This window comes from Lygodium microphyllum, chromosome 30 (genome assembly GCF_053477565.2).
Source record: "Lygodium microphyllum isolate KBCC chromosome 30, Lygodium_microphyllum_v1.1.10, whole genome shotgun sequence".
NCBI classification, from domain to species: Eukaryota; Viridiplantae; Streptophyta; class Polypodiopsida; order Schizaeales; family Lygodiaceae; genus Lygodium; species Lygodium microphyllum.
The window spans coordinates 97,769,498-97,778,773 of NC_141164.1; positions in this window are offsets into that span (position 1 = coordinate 97,769,498).

Genomic DNA, 9,276 nt, shown 5'->3' on the forward strand with positions numbered 1-9,276 from the left:
CAAAATTGTATGCATCACTCGAAACATTTTTGTAAAATAATCAACTGCCTTTCTCTCACGGTGGCTGCTCCTAAATCGTCAATAAATACCTTCAGCTCCGTAAGGGAAATGTCACCAAAGGTCTTATCGATAGTTCGTTGCCAAGAAACAAGCGCATTGCATGGACCAAATACCATCACATGATACGCAAAGGTCCCGAAGAGTGTTATGAACGTCATTTTGAGCTTATCCTCTTATGCGATCGCCATCTGATTATAGCCTACAAAACAGTCCATGAATGAATATATCTCCCTACGCGCCAATTGATCCAGAATCTGGTCGATAAAGGGCAGTGGGTGGTAGTCCTTAACTATTTGCTTGTTCAACTCTCAAAAGTCCACACATAGCCAGATTTGATTATTTTTCTTCTTCCTGATCACAACTGGTGAACACCATTCAATGTGCTATACATGGAAGATCAAACTCGCTTTCCATAATTTTTGTAACTAATCGAACAGCCCATCTCGCAACTCAAACGACATACGCCTGACTTTCTATCCCACAAGACGACTTCTTTCCTTCAACGAAATCGTATGGACAACGAGGCTGGGAGGAATGCCCCTAAGTTCATCGTAACTCCAAGCAAAAATATCGCGCAACACTTGGATGAAAGTGACATTATCCTCATGTTCCTCTGCACTAAGCATGGACTCTAGCTTTATTGGTCGCTCATCGTCTGGTGTACCAAGTTCTAGCTTGATAGCATTTGTGTCCCTTATTCTATCTTGAGCTTCTAATGGCTCGTTCGGTGTTACTTGATAGATGTCTTCTGTGGTCGATCCATCTTTGGATTTGTCAGTTGACGACATCTCACTTGCAGACACATCTTTCATTGTCTCTAACTCTGTAGAAGATAGAGAAGCTCGCTCACTTTGAGGTGATTCAGAATATGCATCGATTACCACACGTCTAACACCTCTGCCAAATATCAATCTACCAGCGGATATATCTACTTGACAGTCTGCTTGCAAAATCCAAGGTCAACCAAGCAATACTTGGTAACTCGAATGCCCTGCAAGTCGGATTACCCTAAAGTCCAATAGGCATTCTACATTGGCAACTGTCATGTGGACTTTAATAATGCAACCCTCCGGTTGTCTCAGACTATCATCAGCCATTCTAAGGATTGTGGAGGCATCTTTCTGAATCGCAAGACCCAACCTCTCCATCAATTCAGAACTCATAATATTAACCGAGGATCCTATGTCGACGATAGCATTATCTACTAAAATCCCACATAGGCTGTAATCCTTGGGCAGTGCTTTTCGGCATATTCAAACCAGTCATTCCCTACCTGCGCTATTCCCAAGGGTTCTACGATATAACACGTACACAATATCTTTTTAAATTCTTTGCGTACTTTTGGAAACAACTTGATTAGCTGCAAGAGATTCACATCTAGTTTAACATCGCAAAGGGAGCTAGCTAAATCAAATTTGTGATAATTCGCTAAAGCTCCCTTCTCGCACCAAACCATTTGCTCTTTAGGATGATGCACCGGCTTTATTGCCTCTTTTTTAACTCTCACCTTCTTTCTCGACACCTCTTTATCTCTCTTGGCATCAGCCTTACTCTCTACAGGCTTCAAAGGTCCCCCTTTCTGATCAGGATTTAGAACTTGTGTTCCTTTATCATCCTGCCTAGGGTTTCCATCGACAGGTTTTCAATTATCTTTGTCGCCTTCTCTATTTTTTTGGCCTCTTGTTACGGCACGTAGGCTAGAAGCTTCAGTGCCATTAACCTGCATAGCCTCGATGAGGCTCACCCCACTGCCGCATGGTAGTTCTTTGATAGTAGCCTTACCCCTTTGGAGTATCTGTTTCGGCCCATCATCCTGCTCAAAATTGTTTCCTTGCGCACGATGATTAACAAGCCCTGGTTGATTGCTGACTGCCTTGCTAGAGGGAACTGATCTTGCTCCAGCAGGTAGCTGCTAAATGGCCGGACTTCCCACAAATGTCACACTTGACATTTGGGCAATTACGTGGATAATGTTGCCCACCACATTTGCAGCTGAATCTAGAGGGTACACCCTCTTCGAGGCATCGACTCCCTATCAAATTCTGTTGTTTCTTTAAGAAATTAATGTCAATGGCTATTTACTGATATTTTTCAGAGATCATATCCGTGTAGTGCTTGATCATGTCCTTGAATGTGCTAAGGGAATTTGACGAACTCAACTCATAGCCCTAATCGTCTACCCATCAATCCCTTGGCCGCACAATTTGATTAGGCATTGGTTGCATTGGTTGCTAACCCATAGGAACAACGTTAGGGTTCGTTACTTGGCCTCCCACATTTGGAGGCATCTGACTAGCCATAGACATAGTCACACTAGGCGGAGCTGGCAATAAAGGCACATTCGACACCACGTTCCCTCTCCCATTAGGGTTGGCCATCCCTATCCCTTGGCTTCCACTGCCATTGATCGGTTGCGAATTATTTCCCGAGGCTATATCCATATTGGGATTGGTTTGAGAAGCATATGCCGCTTGCAGTCGGGATTCTATTTCTTGTGCTTGTCTAATGGAAGTGTCTATATCTGCCAAGGTGACACTACTCAGCTGCACCTGGATGTTAAAATAAAGCCCATGCAAGAAATATTGTAACTGGGTAGCATGTGGAATAGGGATAGAGGCATCCAATTTACGAAAAACCTCTTTTATCTTCTTGGCATACGCTCGTATATCTTCATGCGGTTCTTGATGTATCAAATTCAACATGCGTAGCCAATATTGACCACCCCTCTCAGGGGCAAACTCCCTTCAGAAGGCTTCATAAAATAAGCCCACGATGGTTATGGTTTTGACCTCAAGGCTGTGATACCATGTTGATGCCCTTCCCTTCAGGGTCATGTTAAAGAACATCATTAGATGCCCTTCCTCTTGGATGCGGCAGTTAAACATCAGCTTTTGGAAATCCCTTATATGAAGCTCTACATCCTCTTCCGCTAACCCATTAAAAATGGGTAGGGGGAAACCTAAGGCTGGCAAATCCACCGTTCCCGCAAGGATTGTGATAGGTTGCGCCATGGCAATGATCGGATTTGCTAATGGAATCCAGACATGCAAAGTTGTCACACCACTCAAATTGGACAGATTAATTGGGAGGGGGGAAGTACTAGAACTTCCACCTCCTCACATTTAGGTTAAGATTACTAAGACCCTACCCTTAAATAGGTTCAAGACTACTCCTTTTAGGAGAATAACACCTATTGATTTCAGCCCTCCGTCTAGCCCTCTTGGCTCTCTTGTGTTTTTGGAGTTCGGCTTGATGGATCTCTTCAAAGGACATCAACTAACAAATAGGTCCCGAAGACCCTAGATTCGGAAACCACCACTTTGAGGTGACTCCCGATAGATGAACCACTAATCAGACCAAAAATGGGCTGGCACTGGATATAGCACTAGCTGGACCTTATGCGCACAACAGACACCTCCACCACCACACAGCCTCGCGGGCCAGGAGCATCTGTAATAACTAAATGCACACTAGATACATCTAATATTGCATTTGTAGCTGGATAAGAGTCCAACGGCACCTTTTCCAAAACCCCTCAAAGGGGGTATTCCACACATATTGGCAATAAGTGCCACGTATCACAAACATAGGAGGCACCCCATTAGCTGATTGCCATGGCCCCAATTCATTCTCCTACATCTTGGGGATTGGCCCCTCGATGGACTACTTTTACATATAAACACATTCGCACAAGACTCCTCTTTTTTTCAGAGAGATCCAGGAGATACCATGTTTCCTCACCAATAATTTTTCCTAAGAAACGAATGACTAACCTACGACAAGGGGAATCTCACACTCTCAAGCGTGGGTCAACTATAATTCAAACAATTGCTATGCATTTCCACGAGTTGATACCATATGTATGATCAATGCAATAGTGGATGTCTCATCATGCACAAATAGTTATGTTTCAAAATCAGCCTATGTGCTAGTATACAAACAGTCTTTTCATGAATTCCAACTAATACATATATGCTTTGTTGCAAGAATTTGGCACCAAGGCAGACCTTAAGCTACTGGATCCCTTATTTCCAAATAGGCCGTTTTCTAAATGCTATGCATAGAAAAAGCACCAGAATTTGTATTATTTCAATCCTCAAACTATTGCACAAAATCCTCCTCCCCCTCACCATTGAGGTTTTGCTTCGTTGCATAAATATATACAGGTTGTTTTGTCATGGTTTAATGTATAAAAAGTAACAAATCACACACTGTGGCAAAAAGATAAGGCAAACTGAGGCCAAACCTCATGCTTTGCCATTACCATACATCCACAACCACTTCTTATATTTTTTCGTATTTTTCTAAGGCGCGTTCCTATTTTTTCCTTATTTTGCTTTCTTTTTATATATTTTTCTAATTAAAAAATTGATATATATTTCTAAGCTGTGGCTCTTGATTCTTAGAACAAAAAATATATAGATTTTATTAGCATTTTATCCCCCTCTCTCTCTCTCTCTCTCTCTCTCTCTCTCTCTCTCTCTCTCTCTCTCTCTCTCTCTCTCTCTCTCTCTCTCTCTCTCTCTCTCTCTCTCTCTCTCTCTCTCTCTCTCTCTCTCTCTGTGTGTGTACTTTACTACCATCATCATCTTTCATTCAAAATCATGATTGGCATGCTCAAAAATAGATTAACCTAAACAACATCAACTATTCCTACTATACATCAACTACATAGATATCCACCATTGTAGGTGCTTGCATAATTCCATTTGCTTTAACTTCTTTTTCAAATTGATTAGAGTTCTTAAAAACTTCAAAAATATCAGCATGAAGTAAAACACTAACAACTTGATCATTCAATGCATCGCCATGGCGTCTCCCTGCTGCAGCTGCGCACAAAAAAACGGACCCCCCCCCCCCCCCACACACAAAAATCAAGTTTGTAGGGGGCCCCAAAGGGAGCCCCTAAGGGTCACACCCTTTGGGGTTTCCTAAGTCCATTTCCATTTGGCCATTTGGTCTTGGCCCTCCTTTCCGGCCTATCTCCCGCATCTGGCCTTGGATTTGAAGTCTAAAAATTTCTAGTAGTCCATCTTGAAGTCCCGCACTGTTGGGCATGTCCAGAAGTCCCGTCTAACAGTCAAAAAAATTATGAAAATTTTCCAATTACCGCTCCGTGGGTCTTTAAAGCACTTTTGGGGCATTGCTGCTTAAAATCGTACTGATTGCAGCTGCCGCCTTCGAAGAAGTCTATTTTTTCCCTGAAATTCGAAAATTTTGGCTATTTTTAAGCACTTTTTGGCATCAAAAATCATCTATCAACCTCAATTCTGATTCAAGAGTTACTTTGAGATGATCACCGTAGGATACTACGATGATGTAGAAAAGAAAAGTGTCAAAGCACATGCAACTAAAACAAATGCAGAGAACATCTTCAAGTATCCAATAGTCACAAGAAAACTAAAGTATATGGATGGCAACAAATCTATGGTGAACTCATATCAAAAGACACAAAAGTTTTTCCAACAGAATATGATTGGATGATTTATTTTCAAGGACAAGTGGGTATATAGTTGTTCTACTAAGAAAAAATATCTAAATAACATAACAAAGATATATATAGTCCATGGTAATTAAATAATATATTTAAATTTTATATCATCAACAAGAATAAGAATTGCATGTGCTATTCGTGCTATTCAAAAAGAAAGACATTGTATTGCTATGGAGAAGGATGACCTTCAAGTAGCATTTATTAAGATGTGAATTCAAGGTGTCCTTGAATTGCTAGATGAGGATCAAGAAGTAGGTGCAAAGGTCATAGCAGACATTGAGAATGTCATGCCTGCATCTTAGGAGCCCATGCCTCCTCTATCTAATGAACCAAGAGAATTTGCAGAGCTTGCTAATATTGAAATTGTTGAAGTGATTGAGGAGAATGAAGAGGAAGATGATGATAATAATAATAGTGATGATGGAAAAAATACCAAAGAGTAGGAGCAATACCTTGAAGATGAACAAGCTATGGACGTATAAGACAAGCTATTTATGTATTAGATCATTATAAGTTTTATAGATGAAAACAATTCTCACTTTCCTTAAAGTGAGGTCTCTCAATCTATTATATTATTTGATATATTGCAATTAAGCATGCACCAAAATATAGTAGCTCATACTAGTATGCTCAATAGTTTATGTTTGGGTATTATAGTTTTGATATATTTATTTAAATATAAAATATTATTAGAAACATAAATATATCTTTAATTATGAAGCATACTAAATAGTACTTATAGATTTACTAACTCATACTAGGATTTGAAATTTTTATCTTTTATATTTTTTATATAAGATTATTGCATAGATATTGATTTTTGTTTGATAATCTAAAGCTTCACTTATGCAAAAGTAAGTTAACATTACATTTTCAAAATAATAGCATGTTAATAGTCTTTTTGGTTGATCAAAGATATGAATTGGTTAATGATTGTACACTTTGGTAAGTAACTATCAGAAGATCTTTCTTATCAATTAAGCATCGAAGGCTTACTAATTAAATTTTCAAGTTTTAAGATAATTATTGTGTACCATATTTAATTAATTATTTCAAAAAAATTATCCTATGCAAACTTTATGAGATGAATATATTAGCTTTTCTATTTTGAAAATCCTTTTAAAATGATCTTTTTTAAAAACAAAGTTGTTTCACCATAGTAGTTTTTATTGAAAAATGCATAAAAGTAAAATTTTTAGAAAGCTATATATTATTTTTTTATGTAATTTTTCAAAAGGAATCATTTTCTCAAGTTTTTTAAGAGAATCCAAGGGAATCTCCTTAGGAGAAACATGTAACTTACCCAAAAGGTTTGCAACTATGTTTATCTCCTTGGTTCCATTGATTGGCTAACCATTCATTGTGGTCATCATAAGATTTGTGTTTCAGTAAATAAGATTTCTCCCCCACCTCTAGCATTTAGGCTAGTGGTGGCAAAGGCAAACAACATGGCGGAAGGCTTGGACAATGATAAAGAAGGAGTAAAGAAGCTTCTTTCTTGGTGACTAATGTTGATCTAGAGCCTTTCTGTTTTATGGATGTTTGGTAAATCAATCACAGTAATATCTTAGTTCGTTGATGGTGGCCTCTTTCCTATCAAAAGATGTTCCAAAAGTAAAAGGGGTGGAATTGGGGCAACAACCAAAGGAATCAACTATTTAAAATTTTAGAGAAGATACTATTGAAGTTGTGGCAATTGCAAACTCCAATGTGGTGAAAGTAGTGTGACAAGAAAGGAAGTTCCAGGCCCAGTTGCAAAAGGTGACCAGAGTCATTGAATATGAACTCTCTACAGTCTAGCTAGGTCTAGATGATACGAAGCCTATCAAAACCAGTGCTCACTTGGCTCCTAATTTTTGGGAGCAGAGAGAATATCTCATTACCACAAGAATTTCAAGATGTTTTTGCTTGGGATTATTTTGACATGAAAGGCATGAATTCACACTTTTACCAACATTAAATTCCCCTTAGACTAGATGTTGTTCTAATCCATATGCAATGATATCGAATGAATTTGCATATGGAAAAACCAATGAAGGAAGAATTGGACCGATTGCTTTGGGTCAGGCTCATTGCTTGAGTGGATAAAGCCAATTGGATTTCTGCTATAGTGATTGTCCTGAAGAAGAATAAGAAGCTCCGCACATCTGTGGATTATAGGAAGCTAAATGAAGCAATCACTTCGGATCCTTTTTCATTACCCTATCTGCATAGCATTTTGGATGAAGTGGCTATGCATAAAATGTATTCATTCTTGGATGGATTTAGTAGTAGATACAACTAGGTTCGGCTTGCATAGAAGATCAGTCCAATATAGCCTTTATGGCATGAGGAGTGTTTATTTGCACAGTCATGTTGTTCGGCCTCAAGAATGCTCTGGCTTCTTTCTAGTGGAACATGTAGGAAATTTTTGGGCCATACCTCATTGATTTTATGAGGATATTCTTGGATAATTTTAGTGTATTTGGAGCTGTGTGCTTACACCTCCACCATCTATGGCACTACCTTACCTAATATTGAGAGGTTAGTCTTAACCCAATGAAGAGTGTGTTTGTTGTCCAGGGAGGTATGCTTTGAGACATGTCATTTCAAGATATGGAATTACTATTAATCCATGAAAGGTGATAGCCATCATGCATGTGGAAGAACTGAAACCCACCCAACCATAACAATACACGTTTATTCCTATGCCCCTTTATTACTCTTCCTACTTGCTTATAATACAACACTTTATGCTTGTCCTCGTGGTTTTTCCCCTGCCCCTACCTTGCGATGGCATAATACTAGTGGATCATTTCCCATCAACATTGGCCCTAGCTTATGATCGATAATAGGTGCTACTTGAAGTTCTCAAGTGTAAATGGTATTCACTTCGGTTCATTTTACCATGGGGTATCAACATTAACAATAACCATCAAAAAAATTTGTGTGTCAATGTGTTGGATGACACCATTCGGAGTGATGGGGACATTGATCAACATGATGGGTGGATCAAGTGGAGTGCCTACACTATCTATTTGGGCCATGGTGGCACAAGATAGTAAGAAAATTAGGGATGCAGATCTATCATATGCCCAATTTCAAAGAAATCAAACATCAACCAATCATCATATCTTTCTTCTTTATGTATCTCTCTCTTTCTCATCTCTACATATACATGCTTTTGGGATGGGTGGGTGGGTTAGGGTATCCCTTGACTATTTATTATTTATTGTTCAATTGGATCTTCTAGATGATGTGTAGTGTATGTATGTGCAATTTTTTTATATGGGGCTTTGTTGATAATTTCATTATTCTGAGATGGATATGAGAGCAAGACATTCCTAATATATTATAAAGACAAAGGAATTCTCGTTTCTTAGGCTCTATAGACATTTATATATACTTCAAAGAGCCTTGTTTTAAAGCTAATATGTTTAGATAATTTTTTATTTGATACTCTCATTGAGTTCTTTTTTCCCTTATAACTGGGACTCTTACACCTTATATACCCTGGTCAATGTGACTGCGTGTCTAACCCCTGATTCCTATGTATCCCGCTTGCAATCCATCCCCACCATGAAGGTTTTTGCCCTAAAAAATGAAGACAGCTTTTAGGCTTAAGAAGTGGGGTGCAGAGTACTACTCTGAGCCACATTACAATGAAAATGGATGGGTAAAGACTAGGGATAGCATTCTATCCATGACAGACTTGCTAATATAAAATTATAACTTTTGATAGG